The 27,747-nt window shown below is 36.4% G+C and overlaps 1 protein-coding gene across 1 annotated transcript in view; it reads right to left on the bottom strand.

Annotated features, from left to right (window-relative positions):
• The window catches only part of klf12a (Kruppel-like factor 12a), a 54,004-nt gene extending 35,373 nt beyond the window's left edge, over window positions 1-18,631 (bottom strand). Inside the window, exon 1 of the mRNA XM_049469745.1 lies at window positions 18,403-18,631. The gene's annotated coding sequence lies outside the window, so the exon portion shown is untranslated. The remainder of the gene's footprint in view (window positions 1-18,402) is intronic.
• Window positions 18,632-27,747: the final 9,116 nt, after the last annotated feature.

Raw genomic sequence — 27,747 nt, 5'->3', positions numbered from 1 at the left:
AAGTTGAACCAACTTATAATAACTGAGTTTAGTCTGTTGCCATTGGCAGCTTATTTTCCAAGTTTTCATTACCCATTATTTAACTTTTTTAAGGCAACTGGTTTCCTGGTGTTGCTGTTCCCATTCATTCAATAAAAATGAAGCCAAAATCTTCCGCCATGTTGGCGATCCTGAAACCCGAGTCTGCGCAGTAGAGACCAGAGGAGGGAGAACGACTGTGGATAGCAACCTACTCATTTAAATAACCCCGCCCCTGAGAGCTGCCTCCACAGAGCTCACACAGTCTATGGTCCCACCCATACAGTCATTGGTCCCACCCCGGCTAGGTGTAACCCAGCCCTTTTACAATAATCACACCTTTTTGAATAGAGCTGAATAACGTTTTAAAAAATGTTTAAAATTCTGTGGGGATATAAAAATTTGACAATATAAGCAGAGGTTACACTAGCTGCTGCATTTAAATAAAGGAGGTAGAATTACAGTATATTGGAAAAAAAATGTGATTGAAAGTTGTCTGTTTTGCCCATGTTAAACCTATGGGGATGGGTGGGGTTACACAGCTTTCTGCAACCGAACAGCAGGGGGCGCCCGACCTGTGCTGGCTTCACTTTTGAGAGACGATGCTCTGTCCAGCTATACACAGTCTATGGACGAGAGTGATCAGCGGACAATGGGCAGGTTCGGTTCAAGCTAACAGAAAGGCTACAGTAGCTTATATAACCATGCTGTAAAAGTGTGTGGTTAGCAGAGAAGTGTCACAATCTTAGAATAACAAACACAACATGTCAAACCTTGAGGAGAAAAATGGGCTACAACAGCAGGAGACCACAATATTTTCTATATCTATTCTATATCTGTCTGCCAAGAACAGAAAGCTGAGGCTGCAGTGGACACAGGCTTATCACTTAACACTGGTCATGGCCTAGACACGGCTCATAGATGGTAAGGTCAGAATTTGGCACCAACCACATAAATCCATGTCAACAGGAACATTTTCTTGGCACAGTTTGGGTCTGTTAAAACCCATCAATCAATCAGTCTTTGCTTGGATGCCAAAGCCTGTTTGAAAACTGTTGCTTAATATGTGCATCCCTTCATACCAAAACCACAATACCAATTTCTCTCCCAGCTTTCCTTGGTTTTTTCTTGAAATGAAGCTTCTGCAGTTTCTCTGCCGTTCCCTCCACACTCCCTAACCACAAGCCAGCCAAAACACACTCCCTCACACATCTGGAATTGATTTGGGACATGGCAGAGGCTGCATCAGACACCTCGACCCCCTACAAGCGGCAGGTTGAGCTTGGTGGAGTATGAGGCATGGACGGAGCTTTCAGAAGATGCTGGCGGTCTTTCAGGCGTAGTGGAAAACGCAGTCCATCCAATAAAGACAAATGTCTTTTCTCTTTACCGATAGACTAATCAGAGCTGACAGGATGTGTTCCAGACTGACACATGCAAGCGCACTCAGAGGAGTGAAAAAAAAGAAAAGAAAAAGAAGAAGAGTCACAAGGCTGTCTTTCCTGTCAAACCGCTGGCCGAACGAAACCTCGTACGAGGTGCAAAGACACTTTTTCTCCATCGTTCTTTTTCGCTTTCTTTTTTATGTATTTTAGCTTTTGTCTGCACTGTAAACCCACAATTTGTTTGAACTCAAACAGCTTTTTAAGAGTGTTTTACTTAAAAAAATGCATATTTCCAAATATGATTTCAAACTGATTTTAGTCCTACTTGCTTCTGGCACCATCAATTTGCAAACTGGTTGTTTTTCCCAATTCCCCAGACACTCATTATCAGTGTATAGACATTTCCCCTTAACTTAGCTACCTTAACTTATACAGCTCTGGAAAAAAAATAAATAAAAAATAAGAGACCACTTAAAAATGATGTGTTTCTTTGATTTTACCAAATTGAAAACCTCTGGAATATAATCAAGAGGAAGATGGATGATCACAAGCCATCAAACATCAAATTTTTGCACCAGGAATGAGTAGCATAAAGTTATCCAAAAGCAGTGTGTAAGACTGGTGGAGGAGAACAAGATGCCAAGATGCATGAAAACTTTGATTAATAACCAGGGTTATTCCACCTAATATTGATTTCTGAACTCTTAAAACCTTATGAATATGAGCTTATTTTCTTTGCATTATTTGAGGTCGGAAAGCTCTGCATATTTTTTATTTATTTTATTTCATTTATTTTTTGTTATTTTAACCATTTCTCATTTTCTGCAAAAAAATGCTCTAAATGACAATATTTTTATTTGGAATTTGGGAGAAATGTTGTCTGTAGTTTATAGAATAAAACAACAATGTTCATTTTACTCAAACATAATAAACCTATAAATAGTAAAATCAGAGAAACTGATTAAGAAACTGAAGTGGTCTTTTAATTTTTTCACCAGAGCTGTAAATCATATATTGTTAATAATTTCCAGGTCTTTTTTCTTATAGGATGTAAGAGCAAGCTGTTACTGTTGCACATGTTTAAAAACTCCAGCAGCACTGCTGCAGCATCTGATCCATCCTTCCCACTGTCAGGATCTTCCTGACCATTAAATAACAGGGTGAAAGGAGAAAAATAATAAAGTATGCAGAGAAACAGATACAGGACTACAGGCTGTTATTATTATAGAACTATAAAGTGTCCTTTATGCTCAGCGAATACTAAATTAACAAATAATAGTTGCAGAAACAAGACTGTTACAGTAGTTAAGAGAAATTAACTTTTAATTATTAGAAATATTTAGACACTGGAATTGAAATATAAAATAACTAATTATATAAAATACAAATAAAGCCAGTGCTTTTAAACAAAGTCAACATACAGACGTATGCACAAACACAATGGAAAATATCACGATTATCAAGAAAAATTATTGAAGTTTATGTGAATATATTGTGATTAATAAGTCAATAATATAATTATTTTGACTGGATTAATTCAGATTTTTTTTTTCTGTTGATATGCAATTTCTCAGCATACCAGTTTAAAAAAAAAAAAAAATTGATCATCCACACAAATACAGAAAATTAAGAATCAGCTGAAAGAATTCTGGGAAACACTCTCTCTCAGATGATGTCAGAGACTGGTAGATGGTTATAGGAAATGTAAAATTGAGGATATTGAGGTTAAAGCAGAAATACCGACTATTAGGCAATAAGGGCTTCTAAAGGTTTTTCTCACATGAAATTTAAATTTTGGTTTATTATTTTTAGTTGTCATATACCACTACTGATCTTAGCATATCAACACATCACTTTTTAAGCTATACCTCTCAGCCCTTAGTCCCAAATTCAAAGTCATCAAATCATGGCTTTTAGGAATCTATTCTCAGATCAGTATTGGCTGAAGAGTTTCTGAGACCATCCATACAATTTGTGAAGATGAAGAATCTCACAGCTGAAAGAATTCTGCACGGAGGAGTGGGAAACTTTGCTAGAGAATGGTAGATGGTTATAGGAAATGTAAAATTGAGGATATTGAGGTTTAAGCAGGAAATACCAACTATTATGAAATAAGGGTTTCTAAAGGTTTTCCTCACATGACATTTCAATTTCGTTTATTTGTCATTTGTCATATACCAGTACTGATCATAGCACATCTAGACATCTCTTTTTAGGCTATATCTCTCACTCTCTCATGTCACAATACATTCATGTTTCTGGCTGAAACTCAATGCCTCCTTACTCCAAAAATGCCATTTCTACATGCAGATAGCTCTAGATCAGGGGTGTCAAACTCATTTTGGCCAAGGGCCACATTGGCATATTGGCTGTCCTCTGAGGGCCAGATGTAACTTATAAATGTAATAAAATGTAACCAAATGTAATATAAAATGAATGTAATTACTCCTTAATGTTAAATAACTCACAATGGAAAATATGTTTGCTTGTTGCTCTATTAACATAAATCCTTTTAATTTGTCATGTTATGAAATCCAAAAACTCCATCAATCAAGAACCAAACTATTCAAGTGAATAGAAATGACATAACATACAAGTTATATTAAGTTTGATCAAAACGTTTGATACTGAAAAGAGGCTTAATAAATATAAAATTAAAAATTGTGAGCGGTTAAGAACGTGACAGATTTAGCATTTCCTCAGATTTAGCAGTTCCTCATCCAACCACTAGTCGGAGCTGCAGCAGCAGCAGCCCGCAGTCTTTACTGAGTCAGAGCTACAGCCCAGCCACGGGCTACAGGGCTCCAGTCTGAGCGTTTTTACGGTTTTTAAAGTTCTTCTGTATAGGAAATAATAATACAGTTACGGATGGTACAACTCTCTACAGTTCATCTTTCAGCCCAAGCAGCTAACAGCAGCAGTTTAGAGCAGCGTCACGGAGTCACTGCTCGGATTACATTATAAACAGGTCAGTTAGCGCGCTACTAACCTCATGATGTTTATAACTACAGAGTTTAGTGGACACACCACGGCTGCAAGGTTAGACTGTTGAAGGCTACTGAAGACTATTAAAGGCTATTGGAGGTTATTGAAAGGGTTATTGGGGGCAGAAATCAGTACTGGCTGGTTAGATAAGTGATTCACGTCCTCGTCCTTTTCTGCGGTGAAACTGTGACTAGCGCTGTCACAGTGATGTTTATTAACGTCATTAAAACAGATTTGTCTGGTATTGTCTTATAAATATTTACACATAACTTATATCTCTCCTAAAAAGTGTTTATTTTGGTCAGTAACACTCTTCGTAACACAAAAGGCATACCGGTCTTTCGCCTTGAAGCACAGCCGTCCGTCTGCATCAACTTTTCTTTTTCTGGACATTATGGGATAAACATTTGTATGTCTCAATTACACCCGCGAAGTTACGCCTTCCCTCCGGCAGGGTTTCCACATCAATGACTACACTGCCGTGTAGTGGCAGTAAGCCGTAACTTCGCGGGTAACACAATCGACAAGCATTGTGGGAAATGTAGTTTTTGGTCAAAGCACGCTTCTGACCTATTTATTATAGACACTAAGATCTTACAAGCTCTCGCGGGCCACATAAAAGGACGTGGCGGGCCACATTTGGCCCGCGGGCCTTGTGTTTGACACCTGTGCTCTAGATTACAAATTTTCTACATATTAATAAATATAAATGATGCTTAACAAGATGGTCTTTCAAACACTTTGTAACAGAAACAGTTTTTTAAAACCAATATTTTTTGTATTAGAGGATGCTTGTGGAAAGTTTGAGAACATTCCCACAAATACTGAAGATAACGCATCACAAGGCTATATCTCTCAGCCCTTAATCCCAAAGCATTTTAAAGTCATCGAATCATGGCTGTTAGGAATCTAATCTCAGAACCATTTGTACAAATCGTGAAGATGAAGAATCCCACAGCTGAAAGAATTCTGCATGGAGGAGTGGGAAACATTTTCTCCCAGCTGTCAGAGACTGCTAGATGGTTGTAGGAAATGTGTAATTGAAGTCATTGCATCTAAAGCAGGAAATATCAGCTATTCTGGTGAAAAAGGACCCCAATTTGACAATCCCATTCTCCCTCTTGGCCTCTCAGTCCCAGGCTGGATCCGCTGGTGCTGCTGTGCGCCGGAGCATGAAGTGCTCGTGCCAGAAAGATCTGAAGCCGCCTCTTTAGTGTTCCCTTGGACGGACTCAGACAGATGTGTGCAATTTGACTTGAACTATTGAACCACATGCTCTCGCACTGTTTATTATCAGAGGCCCCGGGATTGCGCAATAGCTGAAGGCCATCGCTGTTTGGCAATATTGCGCAACGTGAAGTGCCGGGAAGTGCCGAGAGGAGCGCGAGGAGCCAATGAAAAACTCAACGCGGTGAAGGTGCTCATAAAACACCCAGATTTGCCGAGACGCGCCGCGAGCATTTATCGAGCACCTGGGGATTATTAGCTTCGATATGAGCGTTTAAGCCAAGTGGGTGACCTCATGCCAAACCATGACCTCAACCAATGAAGTGGGGACAAAACAAATAAGAGCGTTAACTACTGTGGCTGCAAATGGAATGGATCCCATGGGCAACAGGACAGCCAGGGCAGGGAGTCGAATTAATTACTGTAAATAGCAATTTTTCCATTAAGGTCTAGAACTAGACTTGATCTATTTGCAATGGAATGGAGGTGGCTGCTTACTTCATCCCAGGGTACTTATCGTAATTACCAGCAGTAGAGTTGTTGGTCAGATACTTAGGCCACATAAACACTCACACACCCACCCATATCTCCACATGGTATTTGCAGGTTATTAAATAATCTTAAAAAAAGTCTTAAATTATCTACAATGAACCTTAAATGTTCTTAAAATTCCTTAAATCCTTCTCTCTTAATGGTCTTTAGTTAAAATGTATTAGACCTTAAAGGCCATAAAAGATAGTAAATACTATTTTGCTTTCATTATATCGGATCTTTTTGAAAACAAAAGCTAAGGTTGGGATTTGTAAAAGCTTTCTTGTCTAGGAAAAACAGGGCTTTATATATAAAAAAGTGATGTCACAATACATTCAGGTTTTTGGCTGAAACTCCATGAAAATGCCATGTCTACACGTAGATAGCTCTAGGTTTAAAAATTCCAACACATAAATAAATAAAAATGCTATTGTACAGGATGGTCTTTCAATTTCTAAGTAATAGAGACACTATTTTTTAAATCCACTGATTTTTTTGTGTTTTAGAGGATGCTTGAGAAAACTTTGTGAACACTAAAGATAAAGCATCACAAAGTTGAAAGAATTCTGCATGGAGGAGTAGGAAAAACTTCCCTCAGTCAATGTTAGAGACCGGTTGATAGGTATAGCAAATGCCATCAAGCTGTTAAGGCAAAGAAGTGTCCTAAATTTTTCTTACAAAAAAACTTAGGTTTATTTAAGTTATGTATTTATTATTTATTTGGTTTGTTTGTTTTTGTATAGAAGCTCCATCTCTCAATACTCTTTAAATAAAGCTCAAATGTCTGTATAGTTAAATATGTGCAAAAAAAAAAAACATATATGACTGTATAGTGAATTACATGAATAATACATCTACAAGCAGGTTTATAACACTAGATTTCAGATCTACATACAGCTCTGGAAAAAAAATAAGTTTCTTAATTAGTTTCTCTGATTTTGCTATTTACAGGTTTATGTTTGAGTAAAATGAACATTCTTGTTTTATTCTATAAACTACAGACAACATTTCTACCAAATTTCAAATAAAAATATTGTAATTTAGAGCATTTATTTGCAGAAAATGAGAAATGACTGAAATAACAAAAAAGATGCAGAGCTTTCAGACCTCAAATAATGCAAAGAAAACAAGTTCATATTCATATTCAAGTTTTAAGAGTTCAGAAATCAATATTTGGTGGAATAACCCTGATTTTTAATCACAGTTTTTATGCATCTTGGCACTCCACCAGTCTTACACACTGCTTTTGGATAACTCTATGCTTCTCCTTGTGTAAAAGAATCAAGCAGTTCAGCTTGGTTTGATTGCATAGTACACTTCTTAAGGGGTAGTGTGTAGTGTCTCTCTTTATTTATAAGGTACTATCACTTCCTAGATGTCTAGCATGGTCATGATCAAGCATTTGTCTCTTTATCTAGATAAAATTAGATTGTCACTGTAAGATTAATAGTAAAAAAAGAGTTATGTAGCAAAACCTTTTATAAAGCAATATAAAACCCGTTTAAAGAGCCATTTATAGAACTACACGATATACAAGAAGTAAAAAGCTTTTAATGTTGTCACTTTTCCACGCATAACCACTGCCTTTACTAAAGAGGACAGATATTTTCTTTGTGCATGACCATAAACGACCAAAAGGTGCTAGCGCCTGGTGTGCTAGCACAGCTGGAAGAGATCTGCATGCATTCCCAGCAGGCCCTGCAGGCTCGGGGGGCAGTGGCTGGCCCTCCCCAGCTGTCCTCGGCATTGTGGGAAAGCCTTGACTTCCTCTAAAGCAGTGTCAGAAAACACTCGTGCGGTGAAGCCAGTGCCAGTGACCAGGCATGCTAACTAGCATGACCAGTTTTTTCTTTTTAAAGAGGAGGAAAGTAGATAATTGAAGGAATAATGGATAAGAGAGGCAGCAATTTAGGGGTTCAAGCTCAAAAAAAAGATATGCATGCATCAGGGGGGTGTGCAATACTGGATCAAAATCTTTTAAATCTTTTACTTTATTATAGTATATTTTGGTATGCATACCATATGCATTAAATATAAAAAACAGATGTTTTTGCACTTCAGTTATTAAATAATAATAAAATAGGACACTAAAATAAATAAATTGTGTTGGTTAGTTTGCCACTGTTCTTTAAGCAAAGACAATAAGGACAAAAAGACAAAAATAAAAATATAAGATATATAAATATCATATCTGTCAGTCCTGACATTGTCAGTCTGCCTGCTCTGGAATCTGATCACCTGGTGCTACGGCACTCACACTCTCCCGTCTTCTGATTGCCCACACCTGGTCTGTTTAGTATATATACCCCTCAGTTTCATCAGCTCCTCTCCGAGTATTAAATCTAGATTTAAAATTTCTAGCTCTTCTACGACGCATTTCTTTTGGTTGTTTTTCCTTTGTTACCGACCAATTTTCGTGTTTTTGGACTACTCTCTTGCCTTGCCCTCTGTTTCTTTTGTTTACAGTCGCTGACCTACTTTTTTGTGTCTTTTATATAACTCCTTTTGGCTAGCCGTTTTACCTTCTCCTCTTTTTAGTTCTGTCTCTAGTACTACTAACTACCCCTGTAAGCCTAATCCCTTTTATAACAAAGTGTTTGACAAACGATTAAAGACTTTTTCATATTATACACAATACATATATATATATATATATATAGTTAGATTTGGCATACAGACAAAATGCATCAATGGTAGCAGTAAAAAACTGATAAAAAAATCAAATACTATTAAACACTATATTTGGTACTGTGATGTACGTTTAAAAAATGTAAAAAGTTTCTGCATTTTCACATTCGAATAAACAGGAGTAATTACATATAATAAAATGAAGTGTGTTGGTCACTTGGTCAGTGTTCATTAAGCACTCACAATGTCCATGATATGCTCTAAAAATACATTGTGTATCATCAAATATTGCCATATTGCCCACATCTGTAAGGTTCTGAATTGAGTTTACATAAACATTTTTATGATCCAAATTAAACTGAAAGAAATAATAATATGGAAAGTATTGATCAGCCATAACATTAGTACCACCTGCTTAATATTAAATGTATTGTTGCCACAGTATATTGATCTTTTGAGATATAAAATCTGAAATCCGAGATATGAAATGAATGTGTCCTGTTTTGTCTACAAGACCAAGACTAATACAGCTACAGATCCTTTAGGCCCTTTAGGTCATGAGGTGGGAACCGTCCATAAAAATGATTACATAAAGGAGCCAGTAAAGGAGCCCTAATGGGGTAAATACTGAGGTAAATGTATGATTAGAATAGCGCTACTGAGGTACATTTATGATGAGATTAGCACTACAGAGGTAACTGTATAAAGCACTACTCAGATAAATGTAAGATTAGAATAGAACAACTGAGGTAAATCTGTGATTATTATAGCACTACAAGACCAAGAATAACTACAGCTACTGATCCTTTAGGTCCTGTAAGTCATGAGTTGGAAACCATCCATAAAGATGGATCACATACTAAAAGAGCCAGTTTTGGTGCCGTGACCCTGTTGCTGGTTGGATGGTTGTTCTTTTTTGGATACTTTGGTGCAGTACTTAGGTACTATCCACTGCATTCTGGGAACTGTTTTTAAAAAAAGTGTAAAAAAAACAGTAATATTCCGGCAGCATGGAGTGCCAGAAAATATCTGTAAAACATTTTTTTAATTTCTATTATTCTATTCTATCTTAATAAAACAGAAAAATTATTAATTTTACAACAACTTGTCCTATAATTACATGAAATCTTTAATTTTAAGACCTGTTCGATGCCTGATGAAGTGTCTCACATCACCTTCACCTTCACCTGACTGTTCGCTTGCTGCCTAATATGCAGATCACAGCCCTTTGACAGGTGCCACTGTGGATGAAGATAATCAGTGTTTTTCACTTTGCCTGTCTGTGGTTCTAATGTTATGGCTGATCAGAGTATATTGACATTTTATGCACATGTTTGAACCAAGTCATTTCATTGCACCCTGGGAAACAAGCATATGAGGCCTGACTGCAAAACAGCGTCTGCAACACTTTCTCGCCTCGGGTGACACCACGCTTTTTTTCAGCAGAAGTTACTGTAGTGTCTTTTGTCTTGTCCTTCTTAGCTAAGCGTTTTCGAGCTCATAACGACTCAGGCAGCTGTGTTTGCCTCCCAACACCACACACACATACTCTTACGGGACTGGGCAAGGACTGTTATTCTCCCTCCTGCCCTCTGCTCTGCTGGAAAAGCTGCAGCTGCAACTGCAGAAAAAGGAAAGTCGACAGGAGGGAAGTGGGAGAGTTTTTTTTCTTTGTTTGTTGGTGTTTTTTTGCTTAATATTGCTATTAGCAGTGCAAAAATCGTGAAAAAACACCTTTTTATTGTTTAATTCTGCGACATGAACTACTGAGGAGACAGTTCAGAACGAGGTCTGGCTGACCCACATGGAAACACCTTTAGCTCAGCTTAATATGTGATGTGCAGTAATGTCTGGTATGTTCTAAAACTTTTGACGAGTAGTGAACCTATAGCAATATTGAAAACCACATAAATCTTGTGTACAATGAAAACTGACAGATAATCATGCACCCTGTATAATGAAGATTGGAGTAAATCTGCTTTTTTTAGCGTAAGGAAGCATAAAGGACAATTTGGATTTTTCTTTTTTATCAATCTAAATAAAGTACTAATAAAAGAATTATTTGTACCGAAAAAACAACTGATTCATTTTAAGTCATATTGCAGTGTTTTCCTCTAATCTTAGAATTGTTTTCAGCAGTGGTGGCAGGCCCCCACTCCAGCCCGCTACTCTCTTCTACTGAGGTAACTTCATGGTTATTATAGCACTACTCAGATAAACAGAAATTAGAATAGTACAACTAAGGTAAATCTGTAATTTAAATCGCACTTCTGAGGTAAATGTATAATTAGAACAGCATTTCTGAAGTAACCTTAGAATTATTGTAGCATTATTTTATATGAATATAAGATTAGAATAGCACAACTGAGGTAAATCTGTCATTATAATTGCACTATTGAAGTAAAAGTATGATTAGAATAGCACTACTGAGGTCATTTTATGATTATTTTTATAACACTACTCAGATAAACAGAAATTAGAATAGTACAACTAAGGTAAATCTGTAATTTAAATCGCACTTCTGAGGTAAATGTATAATTAGAACAGCATTTCTGAAGTAACCTTAGAATTATTGTAGCATTATTTAGATAAATATAAGATTAGAATAGCACAACTGAGGTAAATCTGTCATTATAATTGCACTATTGAAGTAAAAGTATAACTGGAATAGCGCTACTGAGGTGATTTTATGATTATTTATATAACACTACTCAGATAAACAGAGAAAGGTAAATCTATCATTTTAATTGCACTACTAAGGTAAGTGTATGATTGGAATAGCCCTACTATGGTAACTTTATTATAATTATAATTATTGTAGCACTGCTCAGGTAAATATAAGATTAGACTAGCACAATTTAAGAAAATCTGTGATTATAATAGCACACCTGATGTAACTTTATGATTATTATAGCACTACTCAGACGAATATAAGATTATAATAGCACATCTGAGGTAAATCTGTGATTGTAATTGCACTACTGAGGTAAATCTGTGATTATAATAGCAATGCTTAGGTAAATGCTTTGTGCTTTATTGCTGTGTTTGCTGGTATTTTAAAAAGCAAAAATTATTAAATTAATGTTTTTTATTTATTATAGTCTTGCCATTGTTTTTCATGCATTTAATGCTGAAAAAAAAAAGTGGCACAAAAAAAGCAAACCTATTTGTTTCTATAATATTGCTCTGTATTTTGTGTCCCTGCCGTTGGCTTGAGTATGCTAACTGTATTCTCTGAAGCCAGTTACAGTATATCTGAATCTAGATCAATAAAGAGATGCAGAGATAAAGATGGAGAACTTGAGTGAAAGAGAAAGAAAACAAGATAACGAAAGAAAGCAGAGAGATGAAGAAACCTCCTGCCCAGCTTGCCCAAGAGTACAACTCTTGGCTCATGATGCTAACACCGTGGTTAAACACAGCTGCCGATTAGTGACAGACTCTTAACCAGTAACCCTGTTCACATGTAACCCCCCCCCCCCCACCAACATGCCTGCCTTCTTCCATAGGGAGGGAGGAGGGGGGTCAGACCCCACCAGGGGGTCCCTGGGAGTCATGGGGTCAGAGTTCGGCCACAGGAAGTGCATCCGCTAGCTGCGTTCTGGCGTTCTGAGCTCCGGCTCTTTCCAGAGAGCTGCTTAATGGGCCTGGCAGTCACCGGGGAGAGCCCCTATTTCCCGTACACTGCAAACCACCCTGCTTTGTGTAGGTCGGTGAGTCACAGCCGTGTGTGTGTGTGTGTGTGTGTGTGATTCACCAAGGTTTTGGTGCCAAACAGAGTGTCAGTCTCCAGACAAAAAGCTTCAAAAACTGATCGCCTCAAAAAAATCTGACACTGATCGTTTCCTTCACACTATTTTAAGACAGTTACAACACCATGGAGGAATGTGATGAAAAAAAAAAACGGTGGCTTTTGGGATGAGCACAACACTGACACTGGCATGGCAAAAGTCATGGAACAGGAACTAGTACTGTGTTCACTGGATGTGGATGTGATTTCTGAGTCACTGAGTCTGTATGCACGGACAGTTGATGCCAGACACTGTCGGTCACGATCATTACCATTAGGGGTGGCCGATATGGCTCTAAATTTAGATCGTAATATTTCAGGATATTTTTGAAAAAAAAAAAAATCTTAAGACTTATTAAGAATATTCTACTACAACAAAGTAAATATTTAAGTTTTATTTAGTATATATATAAGTTTCATACATTTCATAGACAACTTACCAAGACCTTAATTTTGTTTAAACAAATAATAGTGTAGCAAAAAAGTTAAGTGCAGCATATTGCAATAAAGACTTGCAAGAATATCAGTGCAGTAAGCACCCACGTTACTTAGGAAATGTATGGAAACGTCCAAAAAAAAAATCCAGGGTTCAACCTCAAAGCAAAACCTCACAAGATTACACCTCAAGACTTTCCCAAGCCAACCTCTGTGAAAACACTTTAAAACAACAACTTTACAGAAGAGAGATAAAACTATCCATAACGTTTAATGGAAGTCAATGTTCAATTTAAGGGACAATTTGTATTAAAATTGTGTAGTAAACTAAAAATCGACAGTGGAAGTGAAAATACTTGTTTTTTATTGGACAGCGACAATATGGACATTGCGACGGTAATGTTGGAACGATATATTTTGTATTTTGTAAAGGTCTAAAAACATGATGGTGAATCTGTTCTACAGTACTCATTTAGGGATTCTTCAATTTGAAACTGTGGAGGAACCTCTTAAGGTACTTTGATGGGAAACTTTTGGAAAAGGTCTTTAGAAGACTTCTGATGATTTGTATGGGGTTCCCTCACAGTTTTAACCTAAAGAACCTCTAAACGTTCCTAAGAAACTTATACTTTTAACAGTGTTTTTTAAGAATCTTTTTTAATATTGCAGAGCAGGTAAAAGGATTTCACTGTTCTTATCAATCCAAGAACAAGACTTTTTCAGTATTGCAAGAATATTTCTAAAATGTGTAGAGCATGGGTACTCAAGTACCAAGGTTGGGAACCACTGGATTACACAATCACCAACTTCCCAGTACCGGACCCATATTAGCATTAGCTAATACTGTTTACCCAACCAGCTCCCTTCATCGTGCCTGTTGACTCGAGCTGTGTTTGCGCTTCACCCACGCTCCCTGACCTCCGACTTCTCCCTGCGCTGTAGACGTGCAGCCCAGCTAAGACAACAAACTGACCAGAGGTGAACCTGTCAGGCGCGCCTGGGCCACGGGGTCAGCGCAGGGCCAAAACATGGCCGACGTTTGCTTACGTTCCAGATGTTTCAGCTGTGGAAGGTCCTTGGAGAAGGGGCAGGCCCAATGACCCCGAGCCTCTGGGCCTCTGTGACCGGAGTCTGTAACTCAAATCTGCAGAAGAGAGGGACTACGGCCAGGCTAACAGGCATGCAGGATGGATGTTCGTTCAGGTGTGTGTTGTGTGTTGGAGGGGGTCAGGCATGAAGTTTAACACTTCACTGTAGAGTGGAACGGATGGTCTCAGATGCAGGGTTGGTTCCTTAGCCTTGGTTGTTTCAACTTTTACAAATGTTGTACAAATGTTCAAGACCTTCAATATACTTTTATGCTTCTATCTTGTACAGTGGCATTGTTCAATCGTTGTTCAATCAGGATCTGGTGTTTCTGCCAACAACAAATATGGTGGAGGTGGAGAAGGAGGTTATAATGTACTTACTACAAACATTCAAGCAGTGAAAACTCTTTAAAAAGTCAAATAAACTGTGGTTGTTTTGCTTGAACTTTTGTCTACACTTCCCCTTGATTTCCCGTACTGCTGTTCTGCTCTCTGAACTTTCAGAGAACTTGCCCAACTACAGAATTAATGAGCGCAGTTTATGAAGAGAAGGTCCGTTTTAAGCTTTTAGAGGAACCAAGGCAGGTTCCTCTACAGCATCCAGTACTAGAGCAACAGTTCTTAATCTTGGTCTTGGAGTATTCAGCTCTACATACACATACAGTGCTTTGATACTTTTACTTTTGCTATTTTAACAGACTGGATCTGGGTGATCAGTTAATTAACAAGGATTTTCTGAGTTCAAGCCAATGTTTTTTAGGTCTTGGTTGTGGGAACATAAATGTTTCAAACCCTATGCAGCTTCTAGTACTTTACAAAATGTTCTTTAGGGACTCTTGCCTTGGTTCTTCCCTTAAGTTAAACCTGTTAATCATTGTAGAACCTTTACCTTACATAGGGGTCATTTGAACTTCCTCTGAAAGACTTTTCTTAAAGCTACAAAAGCAGGTTCTTCTGCAGCAGTTCTCAGTCTTGGTCCAGCTTTGAATTCTTTGATAGTTTTGCCATTTGAATGCACTTCAAATCTGATCCCGATCAAGGCTTGTTCTGTACACCATTCGAAATAGTCCGGAACCAGAGATTGGAAAACCACGGATGGTTCTAGACTCTGTTAAGTTCCACATTACATGATTCAGCCAGGTTTTTCTGTCAGCGATTGTTGAACCAGAGATTGTTGAATACCATGGATGGTTCTAGACTCTGTTAATTTCCACACTACATGATTTTAGCCCGGTTTTTCTGTCAGCGATTGTCTTTGTCTTGTAGATTGACAACAAAAAAACTTTCAGAGCGTTCAGAGGCAAATCGGCGCTCACATGACGCTCACTAGTTAAGTGTGAACTGTTGAAAGATTCTTGTCGATTGTTCAGCGACTAGTCAGAGATGCCTGGCAAATATCTAGCAGGTTTAATTTCTGGACCAATCGCCTGTGACTGAGGGTCAAGAGCAGCGGCTACTAGATGAGATGTTGATTTCCCAAGGTGGAAAATCGTGTAATTCCTAAACTCTTGATTACAGCAAACCACTCATGCTGTTTACTGAAAGATTTTAAGATGCGCCAAAGGAAGTTTTGCCTCAGTTTTGCTTTGCTTCAAAGTAAATAACTCTACAAAAAACATGTATTGTTGATCTAGGTCAGTGGTTCACAATCTTAGTCCTGGAATATCTGGCTCTAAACACTATGAAGCTTTTGCCACTTGAGCCCAGTTAATCCAGGTTGTTCAATCCATGGTTCTCCAAGGTTCTCAAGGCTTTGTTTTCTCATCATACCAACTAGAAATGTCCTTAATTACACTAAATAAACAAAAACTCAGCCCTCCAAGACTCAACTCAAGCCCAGCCACTAAACCCAAAGCTCCTCCATCTCCAGCTACAGTATAACCGCCACTGATTCAGATCACTGAAGGAGGTCAGTCTTCACCAGGCTGCAGATATTGTTGATCCTAAAAGCTGTGCTTGGTATTTGGAGGAGGTCCAACACAAGTATTGCACAGTGAGTGAGAGTAGCACCCTGGGAGGTTCATGCAGGGTGCGTATTTAATGTATACATAGCTGTCCATGTGTTGCTTATATATGTGTGCTGGTCTTCTGCATACTGAGCATAGTATTGGGACTATTAATAGGAATGTGTGAGTATAAATGTATAGTAAATATTGTCACTTATAATAGACTGAGAGAGACTCTATAGTTTTTTTGGGTAACTTTTAGAATACTGTGTCTTTTCTAAAAACGTAAAAATAAATGGACTTCTTGAATTCTTGGAACTTCAGACTATACAATAATCATATTTTCTCAGCATAATCATTTTTTATTCTCACTTTTGTTTAATTTTCTGTTAAGCATGTGTCCACCCGGTCATTCCAAGTGTTGAGAGTGTTAGCAAAAAATTGGCATTTGATTCAAACTTGGTTGAGCTGTTGAGTTGAAAACAATGAATTATACATTGTGACCTTGTTCTGTTTCAAAAATACAAACACAGATTTTTGATTTTCTATAATAATTTAGAAATATTATTACTGCAATAATTTACAGCAGCAGGGTGGGCAGTTTAAGCTTTACCTCAGATAAATATGCTCAGAATTTTTAAATGAAATGAATTTTATTACTTTATTTGGTGAACAACCAGCATCATATACATCTTATATACAAAGAACAATAATAAGGGCTACTATGATCAGGAGATCGCTATGATGGTTCGAATCCCGTTCATGCAGCTTGCCATCAGCTGCCGGAGCCCTGAGAGAGCACAATTGGCCTTGCTCTCTCTATAGGTGGATAGATGGCGCTCTTATACCTCATCACTCCAAAGGGTGATGTCGATCAGCACAAGGCATCTGTGAGCTGATGTATAGGAACCGAGTTGTTGCGCTTCCCTTTGAGCATTAGAGTGATGTGATGCTACTCGGCAATGTTGCATCATATTTGTTGTAGGAGGCATGTGCTAGTCTTCACCAGTCTCCTGGTGTGTTGGGGCATCACTAGTGATAGGGGGAGTCCTAATGAGTGGGTTGGGTGATTATTCTTGTAAATTTGGGAAGAACTAAAAGTGTAAAAAATAAAGAATAGTAATAAAACTATATATAAAAAGTAAAAGTATGAAGGCTGTGATTTCACTAAATTTACTTTCTTAAAGGGGATATAAATCTTGGACACATTTAAAAAGCTTGATTTAACGAAAACTGTAAAAAATCTACAAAAAATATCCTCTACATTAGTAATAATGCATTTACTTATTCAGATATAAACGTCCCATCAGTGACATCACACTCTTACACTGTTTTATTTATGAATTAAATTAATTAAAAATAAAATTTTGACTGTTCATGCTGCCGTGATAAAATATCACAGTAATTAAAATAATATTAAACATGTCTGCAACTCTAGATCAACCACACTTTCATCGAATTTCATCAAATTCATAGAATTTTCACTAACATTGTCAACCTTGTCGTGCAGCTTGGCATGACAGGGTAGACGCATGCATGACAAAAATTAAAAAAAAAAAAAAAGTGAAAATAAACATGATTAGCCTGAGAAAATATGTTCATTTGTTAAGTGGGGGAAATTCTAAATAACTGACGACGCAACGCACAAAACTTGGCATTTACGTAACGTATCACGATGCAGGGGGTTATGATTATTAAATCCATCACACTGTATTGCGATACGGTAAGAAAGGCAATATATAGTAAAGTAGAGTTCAACTGTTTAACCTTTTCAAATTATAGAAAAACTGCAACAGTATAAAAACACACTACTATCGTATTTAAAAACCAGAGTAAAGGAAAAGTTGACTTTTTTATCTAGTTATCAGATGAGTTCTCAGGATCTAACAACAATATCGAGTACAACACTACACTATACTGTATAAATCACTGTGCTTTTGTGATTCTGTGCTTTTATAAACTGATACAGTATTTCAAAACTAAATTTTTCTCGTGATATTACTTAAAATATCTTTATTTTCTTTCGTTCTCACTACCACATTATTAAGTATGCAGCCACTTATTAACACTTATAACAAGATTATTACACAGTTATTACAACTATAAATCAGATCTCAATCACAGAAACTGTAGATTATATGAATTCTTTCAATTCTTTTTTTAATGACAGTCTTTGAGTCTTTCGCTGCATTAGTGACAGACTGACAGATAGCTGGCAGTGTGTTGACAGACAGTCAGCTCAGTGATTGACAGCTGAAGAGTAGAGAGTTTGTGAAGTGCAGAAAGAGAGAGAGAGAAAGAGAGAGAGAGAGAGAGAGAGAGAGAGAGAGAGAGAGATTGAGTGTAGTGCAGATTTTTAAGGAACTGACCTTATTTGAAGTCTCGGACCAGCAGAGAAAAAAAAACTCTTATCCTCTTATTAAAGCGTCCTTATGGAATTTTTCTTTTTTTTTTATTATTTTGTCTTCTTTTGCTGTTCTGCCTTGTTTTCCTTGGTTCTTGCCTGCTCTCTCTCTCTCTCTCTCTCTCTCTCTCTCTCTCTCTCCTCCTCCTCTTCTGTGGGCTACTCAGGAGGAAATGAATGGGGGAGCTCTCTCACTGTGCTGTTGTAGTCTGAAAGCTCGCATCACATGACCAGTCTGAATGACGGGAAGGGGGGTGGACCCTTAGGCTGCCAGGGGCGAGGACAATATACACCCACCCAGGCGGAGGTCTCTCTCTCTCTCTCTCTCTCTCTCTCCCTGTGTTTGTGTGTGTCTGTTTTAATACATTCACAGGACAGTATTCTGAATTTGTAGAAAAAAAACAGAAAGTGACAATCTGAGGACCAACAACCTGGATTCTATAAAAGCTGATGTTTAAATTTTATATACACTCAGTTACTGAGATTAAGATTTGTGCTACATTCATATTTAGGATTATTGAAATATTTTATCCCTAAAATAAAGTGACAATCTAGGGACCAACAACATGAATTCTATTAAAGAATTATTAAAATCTTTTATTGTATATAAATAGCATTAACATGTAGAAACCAGAAATTGACAATCTGGGGACCAACAACTAGAATTCTATAAAAAACTGCTTTTCCAAAAAAACCCTGTGTTGATTTTTTATAAAAAATCATTTTCTGAGATTAAGATTAGTGCTACATTCATATTTAGGATTATTACTATTTTTTATCGTATAGAAATAGCATTAACATGTAGAAAAAACACAGAAAGTGAAATCTAAGAACCAACAACATGAATTTCATAAAATCTGCTTTTTTCAAAAAATCTCTCTATTTAAATTGTATATACATTCATTTACTGAGATCAAGATTAGTGATACATTCATATTTAGGATTCTTAAAATATTTTATTGAATAAAAATAGCTTTTATACATAAAAAAAACAGCAACCTGAAATTTATAAACTCCGTTGATTTTTTTTATAAATTCAGTTACTGTGATTAATATTAGTGCTCCATTCATATTTAGGATTATTGAATTTAAAATTATTAAAATCTTTTATTGTATAGAAATAGCATTAACATGTAAAAAAAACAGCAAGTGAAAATCTGTGGATCAACAACATTAATTCTATAAAAGCTGCTTTACAAAAATGCCTCTATTGAAATTTTATATAAATTCATTTTCTGATATTAAGATTAGTGCTACATTCATTATTAGGATTATTAAAATGTTTCATCGTAAAAAAAAGCAATAACATGTAAAAAAAAAAAAAAAAAAAAAAAAAAAAAAACAGAAAGGAGACCAACAACATGAATTCTATAAATGCTTTAAAAAGTTCCCTCTGTTGAAATTTTATATAAATTCATTTACTGAGATTAAGATTAGTGCTACATTCATATTTAGGATTATTTAATTTTTTAATGGTATTAAAATTGCATTAACATCTATTAGACTGTATATAGCAGGTATAGCAGTATGTAAACTGATTAGAAAGTGTTCCATCAGAGGGTTGGCTTTAAATGTTTATCAGATCACTGCACTGAAACATACAGAATAATAAAGTTATTTATGTAATATGTAAGAGAGAAGTTTATTTATTATTTTATCTTGAATAACAGAACTACATTTTCACAGATTCTCCGATTTTTTGTTGTTGTCTTTAAACATTTTTAAACGTATCAGATTAAGATGAGTAATGACAAAAAAAATCTAATAAAGAAAGAAATGTTTAATCCATTAAATACTTAAGCACACACTTCTGCATTCTCAGGATTCCTGTACATTACTGTCAAAATGGACATTAGATTTATAGGCCCCAAAATAGAGCCCTGTGGGACTCCTCAAAACACAATACATGCTAAACCAGACCAAACAGTTTCCAATCAATACACAATAGTTTCTGCATTCGGATTAATAGCTAAATCATACAGTACATCCTGGGGTTCAAAAGATTAAACAAGTAACTGCATTTTTATTACTGAGTGATAACAGTAACTGGAAAAGTGCATTTCCTGAAGGAAACGCAGGATGGTTGCGCAGCTAAAATGGCTCCCACCGTTCGCTATGGTCATTGCTATGATGTTGCTAGGCACTTGCTATGGTGTCTGTGGTGGTTGCCAAGGTGTTGCTAGGTGGTTGCTAAGGCATTGCTATAGTGGTTGCTATGGTGTTGCTAAGCAGTTGCTAGGTGGTTGCTAAGCTGTTGCTAGGGTATCTGTAGTGGTTGCTATGGTGTTGCTAAGTATTTGGTAGGTGGTTGCTAAGGTGTTCCTAGGTGGTTACTGGTTACAACACAATTACAACAAACAAAACAGCAAAATGTCACTTACATTGTATAATTTTTTTTTTGATAAATGGCCCAATAGAATTTCACCAAATTACCTGAAATAAACTGGTTTAACATTGACTTCCATTGAAAGTTAAGAAGGTTTTATCTCTCTCCTGTAAAGTTGCTGTTTTGGAGATGCTTGTTTTTTATTGGACAGTGATGATATCGTCGTTAAGGTGAAATGTCACAGTCCCACAAGATAAAAATGTAAATGAATAGTGAGATAATTCTTATTCTTGACATATAAAATATGGAAAATTGGAATTACAGATATATGTTTGTATTTCTAAAATGCATACTGATGTGTATGAGCTCTTGTCTTAATGCTATATAAAAATGTGTGTGAGTGTGTGTGTGTGTGTGTGGGTGTGTGTGTGTGTGGGTGTGTGTGAGTTTGGCTCTGAGTCTGAAGATTGCTTCAGAGCTTCAAACTGTTGAATGATTGGGAAACAGACAGTCTGGAGCCAACTGCTAACGGCCGGTCTTGGTTTTAGCCTGAGAATAAAATGCCCACCAATCTCCAAAAAGACGAGCGAAGCCCACCTTTGATGGTGGTGTCTTATGCTTATTAATGGTTTTGATTAAGAGCGAGATCAAAGGGCCGGCTTTGAAGATCACAGAAGCTATTCTACCCGTCTTAAGCTATTCTATTCATCACGCCTTTCTAAATATTAATTAGCTGATTGCTAATTGCAGAGACTTTTGCTCTGTCTTTTTGTTACTGGTGGATAAGTAGAAAAAGACAAGAAAAAAAAGACTAAATAAATTAAAGTGACAGTCTGTAAGTTTTAGAGGATTTGGGGATTTGGAGACCTCTCTGGTGAGAATGTGTAACTGCACAGAGCATGTGGATAAGTACTTTTAATGCAGGTTAATGTAAATCAATTGCTGTATAAAATTCTGTGGTTTTGAGTATATTGTTTTTTTCTTTTGCTCATTTATGAAACACTGTGTCATGTTCTCGTCCTGTGTTTTTCCCTTGCTCCGCCCCTGTCGCTTACCTGTTCGTTTGTAGCTCCGCCCCCTCGTTAGGCCCCAGGTGTTAACCTGTCCTTGTCCTTTGTGTATAAATAGTCCTCCTTGTTCCTCTGTTATTTGTCTGTGGTTGTGCGTGCTCTACGTCAGTCAGGTTGCTGTTTCTTTGTTTTCTGTTTTGTTAGTGTAATTTTGTTTTAATCAATCAAATCAATAAATGATCCTTTATTTAAACTCTGAGTACATTGAGGGTAGCCCTTATTTACAATGTAGCCGAGCAATTACATAGGGAAGGAATTGACAACAAATAAAAAAAAAAAGTAAATAGAATAAAATAATTAATAAAAAAAATGAAAAACAGCATTTTAATAAGATATATAAGATAATTATTTAACTTTTTTTTAAAAAATATTAATAAAATATAAAACAAATAGGGTAAAAATAATAATTCCAGTAGTCCTGTCTGTTTTCGTTTATTGTTTGTGTACTTGTGAATAAATTATTTTTACATAAAGTGCCTCGCGTCCTCCTTGCTGCAATCCCTAAAACACTGTCAAAAACGTTGGAATTAAATGTAGACCAGGATAAAATAAGTTTACTCAAACAATGTGAGGTTGCCTTAAAATGTTAAGTGATAATAATTACTATTTACTAAAAAGTTCAAAGTTATTAAGATAATTTATTTGATTTTGTTTTTGTTATATCAATTGCTTTGCACAATAATCCAAAAAATATATTTTTATTTTAGGGTCAGGTGAATAAAATTTATATTTTTCTATAAAATTCTCATAGAAAATTATATAGAGAAAGAAATTGCTATAGGGTGAACAGTATAGCACACTCCCAGGACGGAGTAAGCAGCTCTGAAAATGATAACTTGAATTTACAGACTACAACACAAGGGAGTAGAGCTTAGATTCTCTGCCCGAACCCGACCCGAGATTTCCCACTACTTTCCTCGGGCTGAGTCTATTTAATGCTATTTTTATTTTATACAAAGCTATGGCGTGATAATCACAAAAAAGCAACGTAACAAACTGTATCAAACTGTGTTTAACTGTGTTTCGTCCGTATTACTCACTTGACTTCCAGCACTGTACAGTACAAATAGCCTTATTACTGTTTTTTGTGTTTTTGCACATAGACTATGAGCTCAATATAAAAAAAAATGTTTGTTTAGAATTTATTTTCTAGTCTTGAACCATGTTAAATTATATTAGATCAGAGGGAAGTCATTCAGACATCATTCTTGTAGCCTACTTTATTGATGTTTAGGCCTGTGGATCATTGTTTGCATTGCTTGTGTTTTAATCTTTTGTAGATCTGTTCTTAATACACATTTTTTAAATAAATAATAGGTAATCTATATTTCTTTAGTGTTGCAATGTTAATTAACATCATTCTGATCAGATTTCGCTCATTAGAACAGCCCTAAAATGTTTTAAATAGCAGTTTTAACGCTTTTCTTACTTAAAAAATGTCAGGTTTAAATCAGGCTTGGGCTATTTAGGGCCCGATCTAAGCTCTACCAGGGAGTTAATCATAACATACGATCTAGTTTATCTAAGGTAATGAGGGGGAGTGACTACACACTGACAGTGGGTGTCAGGAACTAGGGGGGGGGGGCACAATCTCAGTATGAAAAAAAAATGCTGCCAATAACAACAGACACAGTGTACAGTACATCCAACAAACCTACCAGACCACTGTGTTTTTATAATTGCTTATATTATATTCCTGGACACTGATACCATTAATTATATTGTTTTTTCTCCTCCCTAATTAGGAATATGACTGCTTCTAATTTAAAATAAAAATCGGTAACACTTTCTACGAACGTCATCTCTATAAACATATTCATAACACATTATAATGCATTCATAAGGCATTATAAACATGGCTATACATATTTTTAAAACTCTATAATTCATCATAGCCATGTTTATTATGCATCATGAACTGTGATTATAATGCATTAATAGCTGTGTTTATAACATATGTCAATACCAAAAAACAGCTTCCAACTTCTAAACCCACCCTCAGTAATCGTATAAATATATTTTTAACTCATGAATTATACTTGTCTTGAATATAATATTAGTTATAGTCAATTATAAGGTATTATAACAGGTCTTTGTGCGCTCTAAGTAAAGTATAGTATAGTAAGACATTCTTTTTCATTGTGGGACTAGATTTTTAATGATAGATATATACTATTTTAATGTGTATCATAAGCATAGCTTATAATGTATTATAATCAAAAGTCATAATGCTTAATAAACATGGATATTGTGGGTTGTGCATTTTTGTAAATATTTATAGCCATGTCTATAATGCCTTATGAATGCATTATAATATATTATGAATGTAGTTATAGAGTCTAATAAAGATGACATTCATAGAAAGTGTTACCTAAAAATCTTATGGACTGCTGCTTTAAGTGAATAGAAGGAAAGAAGGACATGAACGAGCTGGGTCTGTAAGAAAAGCCAGCCCTCAGTTTTTTTCTTTTACCTCCTTCATCCAGGATTGCATTCCAGCTGGAAGCAGATAGGTGGAAAATACGGTGTTGGATCAGACCCCGAGCAGATCCTCATGAGGTGCATGGTCCAGGACTGCTACTGTGGTAGAGATTATCACCCCTCACTGGGCCAGTACTGGGCCGGCAGTATCAGGAGCACTGGCTGTGTGTTAGGGAAGTGTCCCCATGCTGTGAGGTTAGTGAGGTGGAGTGTGGGAGACTGTGGCAAATTGGCAATTAACACCTTTAGGGCACATAGGAGTGGATGAGGTATGAGAGAGAGAGAGAGAAAGAGAGAGAGAGAGAGAGAGAGAGAGAGAAGGAAAGAAAAGGATAAATTGTTTCCAGCCAAAAGACTATGAAAGACTATGAATGCCATAAACCATTACAGATTATTCAGAAATTCACACTACTGCCTGTTGTAATTGTAATTATAATTAGTTATAACACATTTAAATACTTATCTTCAATGCTACAATTTGTCCCTGTCCAATAAAAAAAACATGGGTAACACTTTATAATAACTTTCATTAATATACCATTAATTAATGATTAATAACTGTTATTTTTCACATAAAAAAAAACCAATACCACTTTAAAATAAGACTACCTTTATAAAGGGTTTATAAATGGTTTACAATTAGTTTATTAATGGTTACTAATTAGGTTGTAAAATCATTAATAATAAGTTATAACACATATGTAGAAAGGGCAACAATGACCTGTTGTTTACCAAATAGTGAACCCACAGCCGTCTATATTGTGAACTGATTATTACCTAATTAGTAACCATTAATAAACTAATTGTAAACCATTTATAAACCCTTTATAAAGGTAGTAATTTTAAAGTGGCACCAAAAAAACTAAAAAGTAAAAGCTATCACCTTTGTAAATATTAATAAACACATTGGCAACATGAACTGCAATTGACATATAATAAACATTTGCCTGGTTTAAAATTTGTTCAAGTTCTAATGAGCCAATGATTTGCTAACATCCACTGATTTTAATATGAATATCAATGCTGATAAATAAGTATGATGTGTGAGCATTTGTTAATATTAACATTCTGATGAACTAATGCTTTGTTCACATCTACTGATCATTAGTTAAAAATATATTAAGGAAAGTTGTTATAAAGTGTTACCAAAAAAACATGTATCTCCAAACTTTAAAGTCGATATAAAAAGAGTTTATTTCTATAGGTAATTTTGTGGAATTCCTATTGGTCTATTTATCAACAACATTTGACACGTTAAAGAGTTTCCGTGTTCAAATTATGTAAAAAACTAAAAATTGACAAAAACTTAAGACTGAAGTTTCTCAAACAGGAATTAATCCTAGTCTTGGACTACATAGCATTGTTATTTAAATGTATTTCTATTTTTTCCCATTTTCTCCCTAACACAAGGAAATAAAAGCTTAAAATCCACAACACAAGGAGGGTGAAGACTAACACATGTAGTACATGTTATTTCTGACTGCTGCTGATGCAGCATTGCCGAGTATCATCACAGTGCACTCGGAGGAAAGCGCAGCGACTCGATTCCGATACATCAGCTCACAGACGCCCTGTGCTGATCGATCGACATCACCCTAGGAGTGATGAGGGGAAAGAGCACCGTCTACACACCCAGAGAGAGAGCAAGGTCAATTGTGCTCTCTCAGGGCTCTGGCAGCTGATGGCAAGCTGCATGATCGGGATTCAAACCAGCGATCTCCTGATCATAGAATGTGGATACAACTTCTAAAAAAATACATTAATCAACTTTAATTTCAGTTCCTGTTTGGAAGTGTTTTCAATAGAACAGGACTCTCTGGATGGAGGAGATAACCATGAACATCAACCTACTGGCACCATGACTAATGCCAGGCATGAGGTAAAGCGATATAAAACCCCCAACATTCTGATCGCACTCAGGTGTGCACAGCAATGCTAGATCCAAAATCTAGTAGAAAGTTTACCCTGGACAGTGGAGGCATTTGCTCCAACAAAAGCAGGATAATACCCTTGATTTCAGTAGAAAAAAATAATGAATATGTATCCTAAAGCTTTTGTCCACATACTATGTTTCTCAATTACCGAAAGTACTGAGGTAAAATGTGTGGAAAATGTTTATTATTGATAAAACTAATTAATACAGTGATGATGAGTTGCTTTATTGATTTGAATTGATTTAAACTGAAAGAGACACAAAAACAGAAATAGAGAGAGAGTGTGCTTATACAGTATGTATACAGTATTAAATATTTCTCATTAGTCTTCTTAATAACATTGATTCGTTAAGACTGATAATGTATGTGTGTGTATGTATGGTAATTTATTTTTTAATTGTTTTATTCACATATACACTCATTGCCAAAGAAACCACTGTGAAAATAGTTGCACCAAAAAAATAATTGTGGGATTGCAATGCTATTGGGAAGAAATATAAAAGTTACCAGAAGCAATAAATGATTAAACATTTAGACTGATATTAGCAACTGTTGGTCATGTTTATTGAGCTACACGTACATAAGTAGTGTAATGCATGTGTAACAATGCAAAATGCCAGGCGTCTCGGCATGTTGTAGAGTTGTAGAGGTTCCTAATGGAGTCCCATGCAGCTCAGAAATTCTCACACTGCTCCTGCTGATTGTGCAGTAGGGGTGTTTGGAGTGTTGATGGCATCCAACATAATGTTCAGGTACAGATACAGTAGGTCTGATGATGTGACTGACTGGATGTGACATAGTATCTTCAAGTGTCTTCACGACAAGCTCTCGAGGTGACAGCAGCAGCATGTGGATGAGCATTGTCTTGTTAGAATGGAGCCCTTTATTAGTGTATCATTGAACTGTCAAAGTGCCTGTAATGAAGAGCAAAGGTGATCTCACATCATACGCGAGAGAGACAGAGGAAACTGAAGAGTGAAAGTGAGAGAGAAATACAGAAAGAGGTAGAGAAGTGTGTGTGTGTGTGTGTTATCTGCTTGTCGTTCATGCAGCAGCAGCACTAGGTTTGGTGAGGTGGTCTTGGTTTGCCTGAGGGTGATGAACTGTCAGCATGTTCACCTAATGCAGCCCCCTCACTGCTGCCCACTCACTGCTGAACCAGTGTGGGGGACTGCCACAGGCACAGCTAATTGAGGAGGTCTGGGATGTGTGGATGTGTGTGTGTGTGTGTGTGTGTCCTTGGAGGCCACTCTTCAGTTGCTTAGCGACCTGCTTTCCCACCTTGTGTCCATCTTGTGCATTCATGGAGGTGTAAGTGTAGGTGGAGGGCTTTCTCTCTCTTTTTCTCTCTCCCTCTCTCTATTTCTCTCTTTCTCTCTCAATCTGTACTGGTGGTGGGTGGTCACAGACTACAGATATATTGTAGTGAATATACTGTGTTTCCTATGAAACATCTGAATGCCATATATACTGTATATAAATTTATATATTACTAAAAA

The sequence above is a fragment of the Astyanax mexicanus genome, chromosome 21 (assembly GCF_023375975.1).
Source record: "Astyanax mexicanus isolate ESR-SI-001 chromosome 21, AstMex3_surface, whole genome shotgun sequence".
Lineage (NCBI taxonomy): Eukaryota > Metazoa > Chordata > Actinopteri > Characiformes > Acestrorhamphidae > Astyanax > Astyanax mexicanus.
The sequence above is the reverse complement of the archived record's forward strand: the minus strand, read 5'-3'. Positions and strand labels throughout refer to the sequence as shown.